The 25,168-nt window shown below is 42.8% G+C and overlaps 1 protein-coding gene and 1 long non-coding RNA gene across 25 annotated transcripts in view; one reads left to right on the top strand and one right to left on the bottom strand.

Moving 5' to 3' along the window:
- LOC120381178 overlaps nucleotides 1-9,525 on the top strand; it is a 70,973-nt gene extending 61,448 nt beyond the window's left edge. The window contains exons 4-6 of one of the 2 annotated variants that reach the window (XR_005587962.1): nucleotides 41-202; nucleotides 3,424-3,541; nucleotides 6,909-9,525. This is a non-coding gene — a long non-coding RNA (uncharacterized LOC120381178). The remainder of the gene's footprint in view (nucleotides 1-40; nucleotides 203-3,423; nucleotides 3,542-6,908) is intronic. The other variant, XR_005587961.1, reaches the window with a different exon arrangement.
- PHACTR3 (phosphatase and actin regulator 3) overlaps nucleotides 1-25,168 on the bottom strand; it is a 150,597-nt gene that overhangs the window by 74,962 nt on the left and 50,467 nt on the right. For 10 of the 23 annotated variants that reach the window (XM_039499302.1, XM_039499301.1, XM_039499305.1 and 7 more), the window contains one exon: nucleotides 20,835-20,933. The exons of 10 other annotated variants lie outside the window; for them this stretch is intronic. The gene's annotated coding sequence lies outside the window, so the exon portion shown is untranslated. Of the gene's footprint in view, nucleotides 1-3,799; nucleotides 3,860-20,834; nucleotides 20,934-25,168 lie in introns of all 23 variants that reach the window. 3 more of the 23 variants (XM_039499312.1, XM_039499313.1, XM_039499315.1) reach the window with 2 other exon arrangements.

Genomic DNA, 25,168 nt, shown 5'->3' with positions numbered 1-25,168 from the left:
TGTTAAATATAATGTGGTTATTTCTCTTTTTTTGAGTCAGATTGCCTGGGGCTGGTCTGCACGATTATGTAAAAGATGCACAGGAAATGTAAACAACTGGAAGCCAGATCAGATTCTCATAATCAGGGAAGGCAACCGTGAGCAACAGCTTGAAGAGCACTCCAGTGTGGAAGGACATGAGAGAACCTTTACACAGGGGCATGTAAGCACAAGCTTAGCCCATAGCAGGGACTTAACACAGGTTGTTGCTGTTCTGCAAGTCACAACTAGACAGTCAAATCTGCACCCCTCCACCTAGAGACATCTGGCAGTTTCTCTGCGGCCAGCACATGGTCCTTTGACACCACTCCCAAAAGTAATGGTCCCAACAGTGGAGCTTTTGGATTCTGGAAATTATATACTTGCACTAGAAACATGGACTGGGGAAGGCTGTTATGATTTGATTTCCAGAACTCTATTAATGAAGGTACCACATCCCGCAACCAGGAATGGTTAAAAATGAACACAGTTGCTGCTTGGACTGTTTGGTGGTTATCTCACCTTTCACACCTTGCACTGTCATTTATCCTTTATAGGTGTGGTAGATAGTGAGCATGCTCACAAGGAAAATAAGACATTTCCAGACTAGATCGGGCCAATGGTCATCTCAGGTCAGTATCCTGTCCTGGCCAGTGGCCTATTCCAAATGCTTCAGAGGAAGGTGCAAAAATGGACAGTTAAGTACAGTAGAGATTGGGGCTCAGTTAATCAGCATGCCCTTCCTACATGTTCAGACATCAGTGGCAGCAGTCTGATATCCAGGATATCTCAACTCAAAGCCATGGAAGGGATTCTGAAGTGACCAGAGGTGTCACAGAATAAACCAGGCAAGAGGGGAGAAAGCCATTTTGAAGGAAAGAGCTTCTAATGAGAGATCAGATCAGAACAATTATGTTAGTTGAATTAAGAGAGAACTGCTGGGGCCTGATATTTCAGAGGTGCTGAGTACCTGCAGTTCCGCTTGGCTTCAGCTGGAGCTGGAGGTGCTTAGCACCTCTGCAACTCAGATCCAATAGAATAGTCCCCCCTTGTCTTATTCCTTTGTCATTTAAAATCTTGTTGGCTGGGGTTGAAGCAAATCAACTCATTCCTGCCTATCCCCAGTCCTGTGGGATTTCCTGGTGAGATGTCCATGTGCTCTGCTTGGGGGACCTCCCCGAGAGAGGGGTGAGGACTGGCTATTTCTCAACATAAACATCCTGCAGATTTTATTGTCTCCAGTGTTAACTATGTTCTGAGAGTGTCTGGGTTCTGCAGGATGGCTCTTACATTTTTGGATTTTTCCTGCTGAGCCAAAGAGACTATAGTTTGATGCCCGGACTGCTGATTACAGCAACTGCTGTAATTCACAGTGTGGAATCTGTATGGCTGTTCAGCACATCGGGAACCAGAGCTGAGATGCGAGCCTTGCTGCAGAGAGGAGCTGTGAGAGCCCTTGGAAGTACAGTTGTGAATATTCAAAGTGGGCACAGGGAAGTCACCCTGTGGTGTTTATGCAATTGCCAAAGGGTCTAGAGCCTATCAACTTGTTGGGCATTTAGGTAACTTCCATTAATGGTAAGCGGAGTTATGCCTGAACAAATCTCCGCTGCATCACTGAAAGAGGAACCCTGAAAATCTGCAACCTGAAAGCAGTGGAAAAATAACACAGCAGACAAAAACTGCAGGCAAATTTGAGAGGCGAGGCAAGGCAAGGCATGCTCTGCTTTCTGATGAATCGGTTTGTAATGCAGCTCTGGGGCCTCTCTCCTTTATTGTCATGCACCTCAGCCACAGAGTTAATAATGGAAGAGGAGGTTCCCTCTGAAATGAACTGACCCTTTGGCCAAAGACATTGTGGGAAGAATTGTAATGACCTTTAGGCTTCTGATACAGACATAACTTTCCATTGTTACTGGTAGGGGCCTCTTTATCAGTGTTGAAGTCTCAGTGTCTAACTAAAAATAATGCTAAGGAGGACCCCGTCTCAGGGCAAACTGGGTCTGTAAAGGGTTAATGTCCACAGCTGACTATGAATGGTGCATGAATCGGGTGTCCAAGAGTCATATGACAGCAGCCTGGAAGTGGTACAATTCTAAGAGGAGTTGCCACCCCAAGCAGCAAAAAAACCACAAAAAAACACGATCATGGCTCTACCGCCACCGCTTCAGTCTTCAGCAGCTGGTCCTTCGCTCCAAGAGGGAGTGAGGGACCTGCCGCTGAATTGTCGCCAAAGAGCCGGACGTGCCACCCTTCACCGTTGGCCACCCCAAGCACCTGCTTGCTGGGCTGGTGTCTGGAGCCGGCCCTGGGTAAGTGCTACTAGTTACCAGGACTCCTTGCCTTGCTACTTGTTACCAGGTCTCCTGAGTAAAGCTGGGTGAAATATTTTCAGCAAATAGTTGATTTACCAAACAAACGCGGGTTTAGCTGACCTGAAACTATTTGCAAATTTGATAATCATTTGCCAAATCATTCTGACCAAAAAACGTTTCTTGGGCCTGGGGCACCTTTCTGAAAATGGCTGGGACAGGGGCTGCCCTTGACTTTTAGCCCAGTTGTCAGAGCACTCACCTGGGATATCGGAGACCCAAGTTCAATTGCCCCTCTGCCTGATGGAGTAGGAGAGTGTCCTAACCCACTGTGCTATGGGGTAGTCTAGCACAGGGCGCTCTCAATCTCTCCCATTAAACTTGGGTCTGCCATATGTCAAGTAAATGCCCTAACCAACTGGCTGAAAGTTATAAGGGAGTTGACACCAGCAGCTCCTCCTCCTCCTCCTGCAGCCATTTCCTTTTTATTTTAAAACTGCCCAGAACTAGAAATGGACCGTTTCAGGTAGAATAAAACATTTTGTTTAAGCCAAAAGGAAGTTTTCGTCAACTTTTAAGATTTACCCAAAAACTTTTTTGGAATTTTCAGTTTTGGTTCTTGTGGAATATCCCCCCACCCCACCCCTTGAACTCCCAGAGAGAGAAAAACCAAAAAACACCAAACAACCCAATTTTCTTTTTTATTTGCCCAGCTCTACTTCTGAGGGGGGCGCTACCAAAGCTACCTTGGACCAAAATCTAATTTTTCCACCCATCCCTATTTGAAAATTTCCACCCATCTTTACTATAGGAAATTAAGGATTTCCTCCTTATTTTTATTTTTGAACTGAAGGAGAGGGGAAAAAAACCTGTGGCTGATGGGAGGGGGCTGCTCTTGTCAGGAAAATTTATTTCCATTCTGTCATGCTGAGCTTCCCGTCAAAGTATTTGAATTTCAGAAACGGCTTTAGCTGAAATAACGAAGGAACAGATTACTCTCATCAAAGAAAAGAGAATATGTGAGTGGCAACACAAGCTAAATCTCTGTGACATAAATATACTGTATTTATTTGAGGCTTGTGATTTCTTTCAGAAAATGTTCCTCCAGGAAGTTGACATATCACTTAACAGCATTACTTTAATAGAAGCAGAGGTGCAAAGAAATTAATCGGGAACCTTTCATGCCTTTTGGATCAACGTGTCAAGTCCTGGTAACACTTCTTATAATTTATAATGCATGGTCTGACACTAGTGGTTCATTAACAAAATACATTTTACAAAGTTTGTGTAAAGCAGGGGTACTCGATAGGCAGACTGTGGGCCAAACCCGGATCGCCAGATGCTTTTGAAAGGACCCCGAAATCTTTTTTATTTACTTATTGTCATTATTGTTTTTAGCATTTTTCTCTGGAGTCTGGACCCTGGCTATATCTTGAGCAAGAAATTTTTGACAAAAAGTAATTGATTACCTCTGGTGTAAAGGAATCCAAAATGTGGTTTCCTCTCTTTTACCTGGAGAAGAAGGAAACCTACTGACAGTAAGAAAATGAAACCACTGAAGGATTGTTATATAATAAAGGCTAATTCAGTTATCTCCACCTGTGCAATGCCTTGTTTTGACAGGTGAAGCATGACAGGTGAAGCATTTACATGTACTGCACCACCCAGCAAGAATCTGGCCAGCCAGAGCTGTGGTTCCCAGGAGAAAAAACTAAATAGCTCAACAGGCTGGTGTGGCCTGCTGCTCCCCTCATACCCACCTTGTGGAATAGAGGATTGGAGAGTACACTGTGGGACAACCACTACCAGCTCCTCCCCTCTGCCCTATGGGTTTTCCCCAAAAAGGACTCCATGCCACACAGGCATTGCAGACTGTGTGTGCAGCTTCTCCTCAAAAACCTGACCTCCTGGTGCTCCACGGCTAAGGACTTGAGGTTAGGGCTAATTTCCATAATGCTCTATCATCATTTGTACCAGGAACAATTATTTGGATACCTTTTATTACAAAAATAAATAAATAAAGAGGTTGGGAGAGTGTTGGCAGCGAAGCTTTCTTAATGCCAGGGCCTACACTGAGTGGTTCAGTTCCCTTCCCTCCCGGTTTAACAGCCTGTGATCACTGGCCTTCCTAGTGATGAACAAAGTGGAGCAGATAACGGTATGCTACGGGAGACTGGGTATTGTAACAGCTGCACTGGCATAGCCAGCAGTAGTCAGGCACCAATGCTGTTGGAATGATGTATGTATGGCCCCATGAGGGAATCTGCAGCCCCTCAGCAGCTTTCCTTTCTTACTGTGGGTATGTCTACACTGCAATTAGATGCCCATGGCTGGCCCATGCCACCTGCCTCATGCTCGCGGAGCTCAGGCTGCAGGGCTGTTTAATTGAGGTGTACGCATTCTGGCTGAGGCTGCAGCCTGAGCGCTGGGATCTCTCCCCTCCTGCCTGAACCCGGATGTCTACCCTGCAATTAAACAGCCTCACAGCTGTGTGAGCCCCAGTCAGCTGGCATGGGCCAGCCATGGAATTGTAACTGCAGTATATACATATCCTGTGTTACCTTCATAAAGGGTCTCTGCAAACTACTTCAGAGATGTTTCTTCATGATACCATGTGCATCTTACAGAAGAGACATCACATTAAAGAAATGGGTGACCTTTAATCTAAGAGTCCCATGCTCAATAGCAACTTGGGAGTGGAGTTGTTATTAAAATGATTTTTGTCTTATTTTCCTTAAAAAAAGGAACAAAATTCATCACCCAGAAACCCATCTGTCTAGTGTGGTCTCATTCTGCCAATGGGAACCAATGTCTGCCAGACATATGGTCAGCTCTCAATTTTATATTCAATCCAAACCTGTAAATCAGACTGATAACCAAGGACCTCTCTTCTGTGCAATTTTGTGTGCATGCACTTTACGGCATAATTCCCTTCTTTTCTCAATGCCCTATTTCTGCTGCACCACTTCACCATTATGCTATTGCTGCATCTGCTATAAAAATTTGCCTGCCTGATGGAAGTCAAAATCACCCATTCTTATTCTCTACTCTCCTGGCCTCTCCTGCGCCACAACTCTCCTACCTCTGTTGCCAATGTATATCCATAAATGGGCATAAATCAAACATCTTTGGTGCAAATTTTAGATCTAATGTCTTCTTAGAGGACACCAGGCCTTGGAGATAGTGGAAATATTTGAGTGCAAACATAAGACAGAAGATAAAATAGAGCGGTGATTGAAAAAGATGCATGAAAATGGATCTACTAGACCAATTTGACTCTTCTTCTAGTGGGGATGCGCCCATCTAATCTAGAATAGAATGTGACCCTTTGTGGGTGTACTGAGGTACTGGGCCCCTTCAAGGACCAGAGCCAGTGAGCCCTGTTCCAATGAGCCCTGGCTGCCACACCTGGGATGGATGTGGGGTTTAATCAGCTGGCGATGGAGGTGCTGATTCCCCTGTAAAGAGCAGCTGCGGGTGTGGGGGAAGAGAACCAGGGTGAAGTTGGAGTGAGGGAGTTTAGTGGAGCCTTGCCAAGGCAGGGAATGGCTGCTGGGAGCAAGTGGACTCCAGCAGAGGACCTGTAGGTATGAGAGTAAAAGTTCCAGAGAGGGACGGCCTGGGAGCTCTTAGCAAGAAAGACAGGGAGTATGGGCTCGATGGAGATTTGAGAACTTGCTTTTGGGAATGAGTTTATTATTTAAATAAATCCAGCTCTAAAGAGGAGAGGGCTTCCTTGAGAGTGCCCTGAAAAGTGGAGAACTGAGGCAGACCATCTGCAGTGACCTCAGGCCACAAAGGAGCGCTTAGAAGGTGGCTGATCCCATCACAGTGGGCCTCTGATACTCCTGCATTTGGTTGTATGAAAACCCTGCTGAAATCCCTCCTGTTAGGATGCCTTATTACTTCAAGTCTGAGAGTGTTTATTTTCTGAAACATCAATTACAATAATCTTCAGAAATGTTCTTCAGGACTCAATAAACAGTCATGATGACCCATTGCTTTCCTTCTAGCTCTCCTTTTCCCCTCTTTCCTCCCCTCCCCCCAAAAGAGAGAGAGACTAGAGTATCTCAGACAGTGCACAGTTCCAAAGGGGCTGTGGTAATACTCAGCTGTCATCACATCTCATGATAAAGTTCACAGTTTCTACTCTTTAGCTTGGCAGTATCTTGAGGCTCAGATCAGCTTGAAAGCACTAGTCTAATTGAACTGTAATATCCCTAAGCTTAAACACTGACCTGACTGTGTTCAAATATGAATGAGAATTCCTGGTGGCCCGTACTCTGAAAATGGAGATTCCAAGACCAATCTTTTGGCTGTTGTTGCCGACGTCCATGCATATCTGTGAAACCTTTTCATAGATCCTAAGGCACTAAGGTGCTTTTGAACATTTAACCACTGATGACTGAGGTTAGAACAACTTGCAAGTGCATATCAGTTTATTGTGCTAATTATTGCTTTTCAATCAAAAATGCACAGGATGTTTCTTATGGGAATGGTAGGGACCCCTCAAACACAAAGAATGAAAACAGAAAATATTCACAAAATATTAAGCTATATAAAATGTTTCTCATGCAGGTTTCACAACCGCTACACAAGAGGGTGCTTGCGCTTCTTTTACGATTAGTGGGACGAAACAACTACATAGCTATAATCCTGGTCCTGCAGTGGAGATAAAATGCTACTCGCCTTACAAGGAAATGATGGAGGAGAATGGCAAAGTTCCGTAATCATTAGCTTCCATGTCACCCATCAGCCAAGCAGAGAGAACTGCCAAGAAAGTAACTGCTCTTGAGAAAGATGTTGAAAACGATGAAGAGCTGGCTGGCTAATTTTCCAGCCTCTGAACAGCTCTTACCTAAACAGACTAGGAAGCAGGGAAAGAGACAGTAATACAGACTGATTCTGTCTATCAAGGGAAATTTTACTGGGATGGTCTGTACACAATTCCTCTTCTCCAGTGCCAGCCCCAGGAAAGAGTTTTCATCCCTGGATGTCAAACACTGTATTTAACCAATGCTTCCCTTAGATGCGGCACACACTACCATAACTCCATCTGGAAATGCATATAAGCAGTCTTGTTCTAGGCCAGCATGATTACTGCTCTGTTGGCAGCTGAGTTTCTGTGATTCTCTAACCTGACACTGAATGGTTTGTTTCTTTTCTGGAGCCAAGGAAAAAAGATTATTATCATGGTGGGGGAAGGGGAGAAAGAGAGAACCTTTCCCCAAAAAGTAAACGTAGAATCCCTATCATTTTTGCTCAGCTAGAGAAGAGTATATCTTGAATTACACTTATTTAACTAGCAGAAAATAACAGCGATTTATCAAGCAGAAGAGGAAAAACCTTTAAATTACAGAGCTTTTTTGGGGCCAGTATTTTGAACATTGTCATTTTGTTGTGCTGGTGGGAACCTGTACCATCCGCATGATGGATAACAGATGAGTTTTAACATCAGCAGGGAATGATGATGCAATATTTTAGAAAAGGAAGCCCAATTGCTGCATGGTTACAGGCAGATTTTCCTTACTGAATGCCTTTCTTCACATAGGTCTCAATTTAGAAAAGCACTTAAACCCATACTTAACTTTTAAATATATGCTTAAGTCCCCATGACCTGCTTAAGCCCTCTTGCTGAATAGGGATGCTTTCCAGAATAAGGGCCCTTCATCTGTCTATAGTTCTCTAGCACAATTTGAAGGCCACATGAGAATAGCATGTAACAAGTCTACTGAAAGGGTCATTCAAAATGCCATTAACGACTCCTTAGGACTTCCCATAGTTAAGTTTGCTAAAATATTATTGGCTTCTAAATGTTGCCATTCCAGATCATCTAACTGGAAACAAAGGTGCGAAATGAATTACTTGTCAACGCATGGTGATGGAATAGATTGCCATTTAGCACTTTATTTACAAGCCAATGTAATGCCTTGTATTAAGTATTGCTGATTTTGTGGAATGGGGGTGGGGGAGTCTGACAAAATGCATTTAGCGTCTTCTCTTTTTGGCTTTGATCCTGCACCTAAACAAAGCCCCTTTTATTGACTTTTTTTTGGAGTCTTCCTCTAAGGAGTTTGTTGCAGGGTCAGGGCCTTAGTTGTTATTAATTTCTCGCTTCAACAATTGTTTTGTTCAACAATTATCAACAATTTAAGGCAAATCAGCAAACTCATCAGTGACTATTACTGTGGTTCTCTGTATTTTTAAAAGATTACATTTAAAATAAATGGAATTTTAAAAAAAAATTAATATTCACATTATTTTATTAGGAGAAATCCTCTTTTGGGGCTAGTTAAGTTATGTGTTTGATGTCTAGTAGTATGTGAACTGCTGCAAAGATCACATCATATTTCAAGAATCCTGTAATGAATAGTTCTAAATCCAATGTAGGATGTTGGTTAGGAACTGGCCAAAACCAGCATCCTTTATTCTGTAGATGCTTGTGACCAAGTAAAAACAGTAACAGTCACTTAACCACTTGATTGTAAATTGTTATGTTGACAGTATTACAAATGCTGATGTGTATGACATAAGTCTATAGTCATAGCCAAAACAAGGTGCCAGTTAACTAACCTTAAATAAAGAGTCCAAATATTGGTGACATTCCCTTGTGTCCCCCTGTGTTTGCAATGGGAAATAGAACCTACAGTATTCAGGGTGAGGTGGTTATAACTGCAAATACTTATTCTGTTATCGAAAGCAACTGGTGAGTTTCGACCAGTCACCAGTGTCGCTACTGTACTTGTATCACATGAAACTCCAAGGAGGAGAGAGCATGTCTAACCAATGAAAGCTTTCTGTTCAATCTCCTTTGTGTAATTTTAAATGGTTTTCATCGCTTTTTGGAATGAACATAAACAAATTTCAATTTTGCTGCACAACCAAGCAGACGAATTTATGGAAGGAGAGTTAAATACAGAAACAAAGCAAAGTGCCTCTGGGGAGCTCTCTGGCACAAACATCATCTCCTTTCCTGTCCACTAAGGGAATGAGACTAACGACGAGCTCTCTGCTTTTGTGAAGGCTCCAACCGTGTACCCAGATGGCATATGGCACACAGAGTTCATTGGCTGTAATGGTGTGGGATCGTCAGTACGCAGCTTCTCTTGATGAGCCTGTGTTGGAGCAACTTCAGTACAGTGGCTTTTTGTAACATTTACCAGCCCTTGTTTGCATATAGCTGAGGCTTTCTTACATGGGAATTGTAACCTTGTGTCACAGGGTACCGTGCAGGCTCTCCCACTTTTTTGCCTGCCCCCTGTGTTTAGGCTGGTATAATAAAGATTGTTCACTCCTTCTTTTGTTGGATCACCCAAGTGTCTTTATTTACAGTACTCGTGTAGTTCCCAGCTCCCCCAACAGTTAGTGCCCCACAGACCCTCCCCAGGGTCTCCTGGCCCTTGAGGCTTCCTTGTTGGCAAGGAGACAGAGATACGGCCCACTTGTCTCCTCCCACACTAGCCTCCTCACTGAGGTTTGCCCAGGGCTTTTATAGCCCGCTCCTGCTCCAGCCCAGCTGTCACTACTTAGCCCGGTATGTTCCTCTGAGCCAGCCTTCATTAGGGCTTGCAGCTGGGCTCCCTGCTGAGTACCTGCATCTCTACACCTGGTCTCCTGGCCAGAGAGCAGCCTGCAGCCAGCAGTTTGGCAGGGCTTTAAAGGGGGTTTTACCCCTACCCTGCTACACCTTGTCTCATTTTTTTTTTCCTACCGAGAGTCCTCTGCTTCTTAGACAAACCAAGAAGACCCCTCAGTAAATTTATCCATGCTTCAACTTGGTGCCACCATGGAGGTTTTAAATCTTCCCTACCATCCTCAAGGGTAAGTGAGGGTAACTGATGCTCCCTTCAGAGCGCCTCTGTATCAGTCCTTAATGTCTCAGTGGGGGTCACTAAGAGTAATGCAAAATGTTCTATTGACCCCACCTGGGATCTGAATGTAGGGTGACCAGATGTCCTGATATTTGGGGCTTTTTTTTATATGGGCTCCTATTACCCCCTCCGCCCTGTCCCGTTTTTTCACACTTGCTATTTGGTCACCTTCCCTGAATGCTCTCGGCCAAATTGTGCTGTCACTTACATTCGAGACAGTAATAAACGTATGTAACTGTCAGGGAGGGTTCTACCAAAGCACATAGATGCTAAACCTGGCAGTAAATCTTGATTGTCTTCCATCAGAAACACAGAGAAACCCATGAAAACAAACCCCAATGTTGGTATGTCACAGCCTGCTTTGCAGCAGCACAATAGGGCACCTGGACATGAAAGTAGAATTTGGTCCCGGTGTCTCTGCACCACTTGCCCCTCTGGGGTGTGAAAGGCCAGTACTAGGAACAGAATTTATGGCTCCCATGTGTCAGTAAACAGTGCTAGTATTTAAACTGTGGTTGCTACTGTTATGCGCTATTAGCACTCAGGGCCTCAGCCCCATGGGGTTAGGCATTGTACAAATGTATAAGAAAAATACAGGAGCTGCCCCAGGTAGCTTACAGTTGTAAAATAAAAGCTACCCCAGCCAGCAAAGCCTACCTCAGGAGGAAGGTACCTAGAGGTCTCAGGACTCAATCTTTCTACCATTTAAGTCAATGGCAAAACTCCTATTCACTTGCAATCTCAGACCCTCAGACACTGCCCTGTGCTGAGAATCATACAGGTAACAAGATAGATGGTTGTACTAGATGAATGTAATCTGAGTTAAACTAACATAGGAGAACAGGTTTCGGAGTAGCAGCCGTGTTAGTCTGTATCCGCAAAAAGAACAGGAGTACTTGTGGCACCTTAGAGACTAACGTTTATTTAAGCATAAGCTTTCGTGGGCTACAGCCCACTTCATTGGATGCATGCCATGGAAAATACAGATACATCAGACGTATTTTTAAGGTGTATATAACAGAACATTTAGAATTACCTTTTAGAACTACCATAAATAGATTCTTAAGTTAAATCAGCTAGAGCATTCTGAGGACATTTCTCTGACTGTCCTTGTGTGCCAATTAAGAATATCCATAGGGCAGGGATAATGACTTTGGTTATGTTTTTGCACTGATACAAGCACACTGTCAACACTTAAGAAACAATGAGTAATTATAATAATAATAAAATGACAGAAATGAGAATACCAGCTGTGCATTGATTTGGGAGCAAATACAGAAACAGTAATAAATACATGCAGTCCTCAGTGACATTATGGAAAACAGGGGAGAGGAGACCAATGGAAATAAATCGTGATCTCCTTCCGTCAGAACCCCATAAAGCGCTCCATGGGACAGGCGCAGCGGCTGGCTCATGCTCATGAAAGCAGACCACTTCGTGGGTACTTCGCAGCTGATTTTTTTCCAAAGGGCTTTGAAGAGGTATCATTATTTTCAAAAGCCTTAAGGAAGCTGCACATCAAAGGAAATATGGAAGAAACAATATACTTTGATAAAGCTAACCAGACATATAGGATTTTATGCTGGGGTCTTGCAGTGTTTTAAAACAAAGCATAGCAGCGCATTTTGTGTTCCATTTCAGGATTCAAATGGAGTAATGAACAACATGAAAGGCTGCATATTAAATAATAATGTTCTTTAAATGATAATCCCATAAGAGAAATTACTCTATTTGTAAATTTTGTTCAAGTAAAATCTATTTCAAAGGTTGAACTCTGGTGGAGGGAAGGGGAGTCCATATTAAAATCAATCCTCTCCACCCCTCCCCAACCAAAATTAGGTTGAATATTGCAGATTCACCTGCCTCTAACAATGACTTCTCACTTCCAAAACACTAGACGTATCCTTCCAGCATCTTGTAATAATAAAGTCAGCTCTGTGTGTCCTAACAAGCTATTTTGCATGCCTATTAGCAATACAGATGCCTGAGAAAACAAATCTGAAATGCAGGTATTTCCCTCTAATGATGATTACAAGTAATAGAAACATTAATTTCCACTGAGTGGGCCCTGAGCCAAGCAGACAGACCACTGGGGATGCAGTATTACTAATTTATTAGCCTGGTGCTACAAAGCATTGCATCCTAATTCAATTTTTAAAACCCCCTCATTCAACTCTACATACACATTAAAATTTCATAGAAATTGATATGTTCTTGTCCCAGTGTCCTCTGCTATTTCTATATCTTAAGCTTATCCTGACATAAGCATATTTTTAGAGGTCTTTAAATGAACCATTTATTTTAAAAATGCGATAAGTTGAAACCTCAAGCAGGGAGTTAAATTTAATCATTAATTTTTAATGTGTCCCTTTTCAAAATTATTTTATTTTAATAATTTTAAATGTATAAGATTGCAATACAACACACACACACACACACACATAAATGTGCTCTCTCTCTCTCAAAGCCAAATGTTCATCTGGGCTCCAATAAGATGCCTATATTATTTGTGGATGCATCTATTTATATTGGCAAATCTCAGTGTTCAGGAGTGAGCCTGTTTTTAGAGGTCTTCTAAATTTTTGCCCTCATCGTGAGCAATAACTTCTTTGGGACCTGTGGGTGCTAATCCTGAGCTGGGGGTGGGGGAGGGGAAGGGGAGAACGCGTTGTCAAATTATATGATTGAGGAATCCATATTTTATCTCTGGGCTGGTATCGACTTAGTCTGATATTGGGCATGTCACTTGAACCTACAGGTGGTTTATAGCCTAATTTGAATTGTTGATAATACTTAGCCTACCTCACAGAGGTGCTTTAAGTTTTAAATTACTGATGTTCATACAGTGTTTTGAGATCCTTTGCGAGAAGGTGTTATAGAATTGCAAAGTATTAATTAGTATATCATTTTTAGACATCTTTTTACATCTGAATTATTGTTTGAAGTTTGGTTGTGCAGCCCTCCATGACTGTGGAAATTTTAGTATCCTAGGACCTATCCAATAGTTTAGGTGCAAAATGCATGCCAATTGTGTACCTAATTTGCACAGACAATTATCATGATTGCAAATATAAAGCATGCACAATTTGCATGAAAAATGTGTGCATTCCATCACAGGGTTTACACTGGAAATTACGAATAAAATTGCAAAAGTTTTTTGAACATACAATTGTGCAGCTAAAGTGTTTGAAAAGTTTATTTATACTATTTCTATCTAGACACTCCGTTTCCCCCCAAAAAACTATGGGGATTGGATTTTCAAGGGATAGTGCAGTGAATGGGTGCACCTGCAAAAATTCACATGCACCTGTTACCCCTGGGAAACTCTGCAGTTGTGTGTGCAGACAGTGATTTGATTAGACTAACTGGGCAATGTGTACACGGAGATGGAATTGTATGACTATGGTGGATACCTGGGCATGCGCTGCCATCTCTTTTGGAAATTTGGCCTTAAACTAAAGTACAAGTACAGGGTTGCCAAAGATAAAAGGAAATAGCAAATAAAAGTATTCAAAGTATGTACAGTATCCCCAGAGCTGAATTAAAATGGAAATTATTAATGCTGAGAAATGTCTTCCTTTATATTCCAAATGCCTGCTAATTACCAGCAGCACTAAAGGTTAATTAAACTAGGATTACAGCTGAAAAACAAAAGGCAAGCAACAAAGTGCAGCTCAAATAGTTCCAGCCAAAAAGTAAAGCACATTAATAAAAAGAAAAGAATTCAGCAAGAAAGTGCAAAAGTAAAAAAAAATCCCAGACAAAATACTTCTCTAAATACAGCACCTACACACACTATTGAAGTAGTAATCTGGTCAGGTACTTTCATGGAAGTTGATTGACTTTTACATGTAAAAATCTCTTGCTACAGAAGATCTCCTGTCCCGCCTAACATGCTTCCTCCCTATCATGTCTGGCTGCTAACGCAATTGGCAGCAATGAGAGCACAAGTCAACAACATCCAGCATAGAAGCAGTGAGAAGGAACAAATTGCCGCTCCATCTGCGAGACTCCCTGAAGGCAACCTCAGAGGTTCACCCCCACCACTGCAAGAAGCCCCACTGCTTACATAATACCAGCTCATAAAAAGTATTCTAATGTTATTCTCCCCAATGAATGCACACAATGCATTCTTCTGTTAATGTCTGCATGTACCTCACACTTCCCTCTGTAATATTTAACAGATCCATTTTTCCATAATTACACCATTCAGGGTGGGCTCGCAGGGAACACAATAGTTGTATTGGATTGACTCATATTGGATTGAGTCAATTGTATTGACCCGTGCAATAACATTAAACTGGCCCTTTTCCTAGATTATGGTCAATGCACATAGGTAATTTAGCAAAAAAAAAAAAAAAGAGCTTAGACCTGATTCTAGGGTGACCAGATGAGAGGAAGAAAATATCGGGACACATGGGGGCGGGGGGGAGGGGTTGCCAGTGGAGGGAAAAAAAAACGAAAGCAGAGTGCCGCTGGTCAGACCTATATTCTCAGGCCCATATGCTGAGCTGAAGCTGAGGGGCTGTTCTGATGACAGTCCAGTCCCCTGGACTGAGCTGGAGCAACCTGGAGGTCGCTGTAATTTACACCGGCTGCCTAGTGCCCCAATGAGCCGCTCTAGCACCCACAGATCAGCCTATGGATGGTGTAGGAGATGCTCTGGCAGCTCTGTACCATCCAAGGATTTCCAGTTGCTGCAGGAATCATCCAGCAGCTTTAAGGCAGCTTTGTGGTGGTGGGGGCAGGGGCAGTATAAAGCATTTGGGAGAATTGGGCCCTTGTTGCATCTGAAACACAATATGTACAGACACTGTGGGGTTTTGGAATTCTCTTGCCCATTAAAATCCTGCCCTGTATATTATGGCTCAGCTGGTAAGAATATGTCAGTCCCAGAGTTGTGGGCTTTAATCTATAATGCAATAGTATGTAAAATTCAGGGAGCTTCAGCAATATTGAAGGTCCTATTCTATGTGTTTGCAGTTTGCTGGTGATAGTAGCTATACAAAAGGCTTGAAAGATCCAAAACAAAAAAAGAACAATATGTCCTTTCAACATGTTAAGAAAAGGATTCTATTATCTTTTCAATGCTTATATAATTTCCATTAACATTAGTGACAGCTGACTGTCTGTGTTAGGTGAGAAGAAACTCAAAGGTGTTAAAAAAGCAAACACTCCCCATCCAGGACAGTTGGTTCGCTAGTTCCAAATAGCTCATGGTTTTCATCCAAAAGGTCAAGTTTGGGGAAGGAAGCATCTAATAATTTTTTTCTATGGCATTTCACTTTCATCAGCAGGAATATTGGGGCTGTTTCTGTTTTTAACTTCTCTTGGGGTTTTTCTTTGACTGCAAAAGAGATGACTAGATCTTAGGGTAGGTCCATACTTACCCGCCGGGTCGACGTGGAGAGTTCGACTTCTCGGAGTTCGAACTATCGCGTCTAATCTAGACGCGATAGTTTGCACTCCGAACGTGCTCCCATCGACTCCGGAACTCCACCACCGCGAACGGCGGTGGCAGAGTCGACGGGGGAGCCGCAGAATTCGATCCCGCGGCGTCTGGACAGGTAGGAAATTCGAACTAAGGTAGTTCGACTTCAGCTACGCTATTTGCATACCTTAGTTCGACACCCCCCACCCTGTAGTGTAGACCAAGCCTCAGAGAAAACTTACATTTTAAGAGGCCAGAGAACACACATTGAATTTCTATCCCAAAAGGAAGGTGTTTTATCAAACAGATGTGAAGACAAGTAGATTCTTGTCCATTTTAGTCCTACCATGACTCCATTGAGAAGTCTCTCAGTGTCTCATGTAAGGGGGCTGGGCAGGGGCGGGAGCAGGGCAGGGAGGGAAATGGGTGTGGAATACTTTGAGCATGTCTGACTCAAAGGATGTAATTTTAAGTTCTTTAAAAAGAATATGAAGCAGAAAAACTGTTTTTCCCCTCCCTTTCTCGCTCGCTCTCATTTTCCTTTCGACTGTCAGATTTAAGCTGCGCTCTTGCTCTTTGCATGAGTCATTAAGGGCTGGAAACAAAAGACCCCCTCAATATCCATAATAGATGCTTTCTAATGAAGAACACTATGAATGTTCTGTACATACAGAAAAAGCTACTAACCCTTCCCCCATCCTTCCAATGATGGTGCATATAGCATAAAACAGTAAGTTCTCATTTCAGGTTACTGGTACTGCGTAGCTTCTAAGAGAGGGTGTGCTATTAAAATGATAATATTGGTCAGGTAACAACTGATTACTTATTAAAGTCACTAAAGCTAAAATAGTCAGGATTTATACTGCCACTGCATCCTTAGCTTCATTCCATTGCGTCTAGGCATTTGTAGAGACTTCAGAACTGTAGTGATTTTACGTATCATGGCATATGTGCTTATTTGTCTTAGGCATCATTTGGGCCTGATCTTGTGAGGTGCTTGTGAGTGACCTCAAATTATGAAGCCTTTAGTGCCTTGCAAGACTATGCCTGAGGTTAATAGATGGTATTTCAAGTTAAGGTTTAAATGCTGTCCCTAACTCAACCTCAGTGATTTGTTATTGCAGCATAAACGGTATGTAAAATCACCTGCTGTTTGGAGCTGCCTACAGTACAGTATGTAGGGATGGTAGGGCAGGTTCAGGGCAGAGTCCCATCCTTCGTTCTCAGTGTCCTGGCTTTGTTCACTACAAACCAAGCCCCTAGCATTTCAGTTTAAGTCTAGACTGAAGAAAGTATGAATCCAGGTCAAGGGTTTCATGCAACAATGGTAGGAATAAAAACAAGGTTGGCGTAGTCAAACGTGAGATAAGCTGAGTTTACAGCCAGGTCAAATAGATACATATGGCAAATATAGGAATAAAAAAATGGAGTGAGACATAACCAGGGAAAATATATCAAATATCACTCACATTTGTCCGATGGCTACGCTGTACCTACAGGCATGCATTGCCATGTCTCACATTGTTCTGTATTAATCACAGGTTACGGAAACTAGATTTTTCTTGTCATCTCAAGCTTACCTCCTTCTAGCATGAAGTTTCTGCCTAAGTGCATGTAGATACGGTCACACAGAAGGTCTATAGCAGCGGTCGGCAACCTTTCAGAAGTGGTGTGCCGAGTCTTCATTTAGTCACTCTAATTTAAGGTTTCGCATGCCAGTAATACATTTAAACGTTTTTAGAAGGTCTCTTTCTATAAGTCTAAAATATATAACTAAACTATTGTTATAAGTAAGTAAATAAGGTTTTTAAAATGTTTAAGAAGCTTCATTTAAAATTAAATTAAAATGCAGAGCCCCCCCCCGACCGGTGACCAGGACCTGGGCAGTGTGAGTACCACTGAAAATCAGCTCGTGTGCTGCCTTTGGCACGCGTGCCATAAGTTGCCAACCCCGATCTATAGTAAAGCAAAAAACTGAATCCAGAGCCTCCCAAGTCCAGGCTAGTGCCCTACCCATGAGTCCATCCTTCTCCTATGTAAGTATGCAGGTTTTCACTCCTCTTACAGCCTTTGCTACCTCCCATACTTCACTCATTGCAGATATCCAGCTCCTACCCACAGTCTTCTGTCTGCTCAGAAGTGCTTGTTGAGCCTCTGGGCCGTGAAAGCCTGACTTTAATCAAGACTATGCAGGAAAGTCCTTTCGTTAAAGAAAGCATTTAGATATTACAAGCATTCAGAATTGGTTTACCACATTGGGTAATGAAGCAGAGTTAAAAATACCATATGCTGCCTTGACATTGCCCATTCATTGCAATAAATGACTGAATTGGCTGTGACCACAGAACAAAACCGTGTTTTACATCTCTGCTTTTAAGTGAAGCAGCATATAAAGCTCTTTGCTACTTGGAAGATCCTCTTAGTGTTTTACATAAGAGGATAAAAAAGTTTAATTGGAAAATGCAGGGAAGCTTGAGGCATCCCTTTTCCTTCTCCTGAACCCAGAGTGCAGTTAAATATTAGACTGATAAGATCAAGACCCGGTGGTTCAAGGGAAATGCAATTGGTCAAATTCTGCTCTGTTCTCTGTTACTGCCATACAATAAGGAGGTCTATTGGGGTTTCACCTTTGTACCTGATGTCAAAATTTGGCCCAGTGTTTCCAGTTGACTGCACTGGATAACCCAAATGCCTCACAACCACCCTCAAGCATTCCATGTGATCTATATAAATCTGTCACAACTAAACAGAGCTTGCTCCAAAGTACCAGAGAGGAACTGACAAGTACGTCCAGACTGTTTGAAAACAACATTTATTTTAGATCATTTCATATAGTTTTGTGTATGATACTTGCTTTCTCACACAGAAGAGATGGAAGAAAGAAAGAGTTCTCCCTAACAATTCAATATTACATGTAATTCTGAAGGCAGGCTCTATCCCCTTGACAATAAAGACAAAGTAATATGGAATATTCAAGGGATACAAAAAAGATGTAATTTCTCATTCTTTTCATGTGCTGAAACCATCTCGTAATTTTATTAATAGCAGGGCCTGTCTCTATGGAAAAGCTCTTCTTCTGGTGATCTTTCCTTTTGTTTAAAGCAGTTTACAATAGGATGGATTGAAAAAATAAAAAACGTAAGCCTGATATTTGCCTATTTGAATTGCCTTTTGAATTACTATATTCTTCTGTGGGACTAAAATAAATGTGTTTATTTCAGTAGCAAATTATCTCAATAAATGGATAGTCCTAAACATGCAGCAATGCCAGGTGATTCACAGCACAAGAAAGTGTGCTTCTGGCAGTGATTCTCAGCAGGAAAATGGGAAAAGGTGTTGCTAAGTCTTAGGAAATGCTGCAAACAAACAAGTTTATGAGGGATTCCACATTGTTCTCATTCAAGAAGAGATAAGCAACTGAAGAATAAACAAATCCTAAGGGAACCTTATAGGGCACTAAGGAAAAAAGAGATTACAGATTGCAAGAAGTCAACTTCCGTGCAGGTCTCCCAAATTCTATGCTAGTACCCTAATCACTGATGTCCTATTTAAACTGATGGGGATTGAGAGGATTTACTGTTTGATGTCCTGTGTGATATACATTGTTCATCTTGGTCTATCAATTTCACACCTCTTAGGAACGTCTGCAGGAAGACTGAAGACTGAATGAGACCGTGGATACTGAATAACATTGTCACCACTAATCAGGGTCATTTTAGGTCAGGGTCAAGGACCTCTGACAAGCTTGCACTGCTGCATTATTAGTGGAAGAAGCGGGTGTCCATTTCTGTTTCTAAATGACCCTTGTTTCTTCTGCCACAAATTTGTTTGTGGGGATGTGGAATGCAACTTGAGTTGGGGGGAATTATAGATTCACCCAATTTTCCCCCTCCCCTTTTTTATAGCTTCCCTTTAAAACCAACAAGTGATAATAAAAAACGCCAGCTGGGCAGCATTGATAACACTGGTGTTCATTCAGCTACAGAAATGGACACCACCTTTCTCCACTAATGATGCCGCAGTGCAAACTTCCCCAGACTGCTTGTCACTGGTCCTTGATCCTGATCTAAAGTGACCATGCTTAGTGGTAACTGTTATTCAGTCTCCATGGGCCCTTTCAGTCTTTGGTCTTCCCGCAGAGGTTCCTAAGGGGTATGAATTGGTAGTAGCTATGATTATATTTTACGTGATGTGGACACTAGTCTAAGATGAACAATTTATATCACACCAAATAGGACACCAGTTACCTGAGGTATGATGCTATATTCAGTTGACATGGGCTGAAAGTAAATGAGTGTACACATTGACCACGTGTTTCATGTGCAGTTTGGCTATTTCACCTGTGTAATTCATATGGCACCATGTATTCCTGATGGAAGTTTCTTGTAGATCATGTTTTTTTAAAAAAATGTGTAAGTCACTGAAACATCTGATTCACAATAAAAGCAGGTAATTCCCACAGCAACCTAGATCGGGCTCTCATAGCTCAAACCCAACTGTGTGTCATGGTCTGGTTATTTGATTCTTTGTTTTATTTACTAAGGGAAATGTCACTTGGAAGTTACAAATACAAACAAACTAGAAAGCCACCAAGGGACAGATTCTGCTTCACTCTGCGACCCCTCCATACCACTGCAGAAACCCATTGTCATAAGGGGGAGGAGGGGCTTCTCTGCATAATGTACAGGATTACAGGAATGGCTGTAATCACAGGTCCTGGCCTAGAGGGCATGATGGGGCTGGGAAGGGAGTGATGGTATTTTGACTGTAGCTACCTGAGAGATTGTCTCCGCTCCGTGACCAAGACATTCAATAACAACTACTTTCCACTGGAACATAAAGCTATTCACCAAATGGGAGAGGTTCAAGAACACGGAAGACAATGTTTGCAGGAGCTGAACCTAAGCTATGCAACTCCAGGCTGCAAGATGTAAGGGTGACCACGGAATGGCCCACTTTCATAACACAATGTGAAACTCATTTCCTCACATTCACGTTCCTCAGTTTCTTTGTGTGTGCGCGCACAAACATGCACACATGTCAATAAACAAAAAGCCTTTTTCTCCAACAGGCTGGGAAGGAAGACAGGAAGAATTTGTTTTTTGTATTTTTATGCACTTGGGAGGTGCCTCGATGCCATGGTGATGGGCCATATAAGAAGCTAGATGGATATGTATTAGATAACACCAGTCTCATGTCTACCAGATTCCAGCGAGTGCGGCTCAGTACATCTGTTAGACTATCTCATTCCTGCCTGCTTAGTCATGCGTAGCTTGCTGGTGTTCCAGAAGTCCTTCAAGTCTGTAATAAATGAGAGGGAACATCCAGGGTCAGCTGATACTCTGACAGGTTGTTTTCTTTCTATGGCTGTATTTTCAGTCTCCTAGATGTCAGTTTAGAGACATTTTAAGCAGTTATGAAAGTCGCCTTGCATGACATATTATCCTATCTCTGAGCAAGTGATATCCCTCCTCTACTCCAAAACACAGTCACCATGTGTGGCACAAGGCCACCCCTATTTAGGTTTGTACATAGGGATTTAGGAACTTTGGGCACCTCCGTTTGAAAATCTTGACCTCAAACAATATTAATATGTTTTGACTTTGTCTTTACCCTGATGCTATTCCAGAATATTTTAGAGAGAGAAACAGAGAAGTAGGTGCTATTCTGTTCTCAGTTATATGTGAGTATAATTCAAGAGTAGCTCCAATTTAGACAACAAAGTTTCTCTGGATCTTTACCAGTGTTGCTAACTCTCATGATTTTATTGTGAGTATTATGATATCTGGCTTTTTTTTTAAAAAAAAGACTCAGCTGCTGGAATCCTGTTATTACATAACTTTCAGTTAAAACAAAAAGTCTTTTTTATTATTACCTGTAATTATTATTAATAAAAAGCCTTTATTATTGTACAGAAGGCTTGAGAATGTGAAGCATAAAGGCTCAAAACCCGGAAGGCAAATAAAAAGAACTTCAGATGTATTTATTTCTAAAATCCCATGATTTTTAAGCTAGTCTCATGATTTTGGGGGCCGGACTCATAATTTTTGAAAACATGGGGTTGGCAATACGCTATACCACTGCAACGGAGAGCAGCACTTGGCTTAAAATGTACATTTAAAGGAAACATCATCTTCAGAGAATTTCCCAAAGCAATGAAAACAATAACATTACACCAGGGAGAACACACCTTATGTGTGGTGAATTTAAACAATGAACAGAGACGAGAAATACATTCCCAATTATTCAGACTTCCGCTGTCTCAGTCTCCCATTCTCAAGAACTGTCCTATTCTACTGATTACCAGTCTATTGAAGCAGTTCAACTAATTTGGTCTCTACTGTCTACTGAAGCAACCCCAAACCACTGAACTATTTACTACAGCGTTGGGTTTTATGCCTGTCCATAGTCAGGAATCAGAAAAACATTGCCAAAGGATCCCGCTGAGCCCACCCATGCTCCAAGTACTAGCTCTTTAAGAATAAGCATTCTGGGTTTTGTAGTTTCCTTGTGGGATCATGTGATTGTAGCTACAGCAAGGCCTCTTGGGAGTAGGGACTTAGGCTATAAAAGAAGTGCCAGCCAGCAGTATGGGTGTGGTTTTGGTGAGAGAGGTAATTAGAGTCCCAAGGAAGTAGCTTGGAGGAAGCAAGTGAAAGGAAGAGCTTGAGGCTACATGTAATGGCACACACTGTAATGGTGCACCCCACTGCTTACACTTGCTTAGGAGCCCTAGGCTGTGTCTTCCAGAGGGAACTGGGGGCAGCCTGCTATTGCTCCCCTGCAAGAAGGGAGACTTGTGTGGACCTTGGGGAAATGACTGTTGAACTGTTCAGCTTGATAAGGGCAAAATGTCTGTGTTGCTGAGACTGTTTGTTACCCTGGAAGGAGAGGAGCTTGCTTTGGCTGGAGGCTCAAAACACAGTACACAATTTACCTGAAAACCCCCAATAAACTACATAATTGCCAGCAGAAGACTGTGGACCATTGAGGGACGTTGAGGAATCCCTGTAACTTGATGCTGGGATGAGGTTAGCTGCCCTGTCACAAATATTCTGCCCTTCAGTCAAGGATTGCAAGGTGTGCTGCAGATTTTGCTGTGAGGTAGGTCAGTATTCTTATACTTGATTTGAAGGTGTATTAACTGAGGAACAGGCTGGTGAAATGGCATATCCAGGGTCACACAGGGTCTTGGCTCGAGTGAGAAGCCTAGTCCCTTGATATAGGGCTGCATTCTGTGAGGCAGAGGAAACTGATGCACAGAGTTGAAGGAGGTCAGTGTATTGATCCAGTTACAAAGGTCTGGAGTGTGTTTTGTTTTTTTTAATGGCCTGTATTCTGTTGGTGAGCAGTGTGAAAGGGTTTGGGGTGGGGATTTGCTTCAGCCATGAGACACACATGTCCGTATACTTTCCTCTTGCCTCTCTTTCCTTTCTCTCTCATGTAGGTCACAGGGTTGAAAGTATTTTTATAACTTTTGGGGGGCAAGGGGTCTTTCTTGCAAAATTCCTATTGACTTCTATGGAAAGAATGCAGCTGCTTTGAAAAGTTAAGCTAGTACCCAACCAGCTTCAGCTGAGTTGTGGCAGAGTGTTTTCATCTTTGGAAACCAGGATAAAAACCATCCAGAAAACATTCTACAATGCGGACAAGCTACAGTAGCTCAGGCTAAAGGGATGGGTCTAAGCTTTTATGCTAGGCTCTTATTCCCTCTCTACTCAGAAGCATACAGACTTATGGTTTCAAACAGTGATAATTTTTAAATGGAATTAAAAATAAAGCAGGTCCCTGAGTTCCCATTATTCATATGCACACAGGAGGTCACAATTAAGCTAGTTATTTGGTTTCAGTTCAGTACTGCAGGTTCTTCATGTTTCACTCACATCCAAAACACCTGTTCTAATACCATGATAGACATGGGGCCAGATTTTCAAAGTGCACGCATGCGTCTGTGTGTGCCTGTCTTTCAGGCACGTAGCGTGTGAGACACAAAAGTACTCGGGTGCCTGAGTCCAGTTTTTAGGCACTTCTGCAATCCACAGAACTCCTGCTTGGCTGCCACCTAACCTTGGAGGTGCCTAATCTCAGCTGGTGCCTAAGATTTTTTCCTCTGGGCATGTATATTGCAGCCTCACTCTAGGCACCTATCTCCTGCTTGAGTATGCACACTGCTGCCTCATGCAAGGTGCCCAGCTCCTGCCTAAGCCCCAGAGCAAGTCACAAACCAGGAAAGATGAGCGTTCAGCCCCCTAAGTCAAGTGCTGGGGCCTGATTTGGTCAGGGGTCTCTGAGCACGCCTACCAGATCAGGCCCCTCAGGGGAGTTCACACAAAGCAGCCAGGGGTTATGGAGTATTCTGATGTGGGGCCCCCTCAGTCTCTCCTATTAAAGTTGTTCCGCTTTAATTAAACAATTGAATAATTAAATATTAAATTAGACCAGTGATAAAATTAGACTGACTTCAGAGCCCAGTGGCCCAGACAGTCACCTGAGGTGGCTGATCCCCGTTCAAATCCCTTCTCTGGAATTTGAACCGGGGCGGGGGACGAGTCTCCCACCCCTTCGGTGAGTATCCCATCCACTAGGCTAAAGATTATACAGGCGAGCTTTCTCTTCCTCTACCCACCATCTCCACCCCCCATCAATTTTGTTTCAGGACTTGCAAGCAACTTAGGTGGGAAAATGCCTGTTTTCTGTCCGGTTTGTGGATCCCAAGCAGAACCAGGTGCTTCTTTGCTGCCTGGATTTAAGTGCTCATCTAGGGTGGCCAGGCGTCTAGTTTTCGACTGGAACGCCTGGTTGAAAAGGGACCCTGGTGCCTCCGGTCAGCACCACCGACCGGGCTGTTAAAAGTCCAGTCGGTGGTGCTGAGGTTCTCAGACAGGCTAGTCCCTACCTCTCCTGGCACCGCGCTGGGCCGCAGAAGCGGCCAGCAGGTCCGGCTCCAAGGCAGGGGGCCACCCGCCCTGAGCACTGGCTCTGCACTCCCATTGGCCGGGAACCACGGCCAATGGGAGCTGGGGGGGGGCAGTGCCTAACTCAGGCTTTGTGGCTTGGAGTTGTGTTCCTGTGATTTTTTGTGGTGCCTAACTTTTAGGCACCTAAACGCTCAGCACTGCAATGCCTAAGTCCCTTCGTGTCCCACCTGTAGTGTCCAATGACACAGGTATTCGGGTGCACGTTTTGACTGTGTGTCTACAAGAGACTGAAAAGTTCAGCCACACTGCTTCTGGCCCTGTGTTGTATTATGGATTTAACTCATCCCACCAGTGCACATCTGATTTTTCAAATAGTACAATCAAAGATCAAAATTAGAAATCAAATTTTGGCAACAATTAAAGCACTACTCTGTGAATATTGGTGTTCCTAACGCTCAACTGCTCAAACTCAGGTGACAGGGTTGTGAACACAGTTGAACTGAAAATTTATATTTTAATAGTCTCTAAGTTTTTGCCCACGGTTTTCCCTAGTTCTATGCAGGTTTCTCGTGGAGTTGGCACAGGGGTTGTGGGAACAGGGGAATATTTTTTGGTATT

Source organism: Mauremys reevesii, linkage group 13 (assembly GCF_016161935.1).
Source record: "Mauremys reevesii isolate NIE-2019 linkage group 13, ASM1616193v1, whole genome shotgun sequence".
NCBI classification, from domain to species: Eukaryota; Metazoa; Chordata; order Testudines; family Geoemydidae; genus Mauremys; species Mauremys reevesii.
Note: the sequence above shows the minus strand (reverse complement) of the source record. Positions and strands in the feature narration are given on the sequence as shown.